This window comes from Penaeus monodon, chromosome 31, assembly GCF_015228065.2.
Source record: "Penaeus monodon isolate SGIC_2016 chromosome 31, NSTDA_Pmon_1, whole genome shotgun sequence".
Lineage (NCBI taxonomy): Eukaryota > Metazoa > Arthropoda > Malacostraca > Decapoda > Penaeidae > Penaeus > Penaeus monodon.
This window is the reverse complement of record NC_051416.1, coordinates 24,551,444-24,551,659: the sequence shown is the minus strand read 5'-3', so window position 1 is coordinate 24,551,659 and position 216 is coordinate 24,551,444. Positions and strand designations below refer to the sequence as shown.

At 32.4% G+C, this 216-nt stretch overlaps 1 protein-coding gene across 2 annotated transcripts in view; it reads left to right on the top strand.

Moving 5' to 3' along the window:
- Positions 1-216, top strand: part of LOC119593129 (microsomal glutathione S-transferase 3-like) — a 4,270-nt gene that overhangs the window by 2,752 nt on the left and 1,302 nt on the right. The window lies entirely within an intron of this gene.

The window sequence follows — 216 nt, the reverse complement described above, 5'->3', positions numbered from 1 at the left end:
GCTGTGTTCACATGCTTTGCTACAAGCTGTCATCCATATAGAGGCATTATGTAGTTGCAAATCTGAAGAATTATTGAGTTATATATCTCTTACACTGGCATTCTTCTTTCAGTGAATTCACTATAATTAGCAGTAGGAGGATTAGCATTAATCTAGTCAGTATCAATATTAACAGTAATTAAAAGATATTATTGTTTCCTTAGTTCTATGGATGTG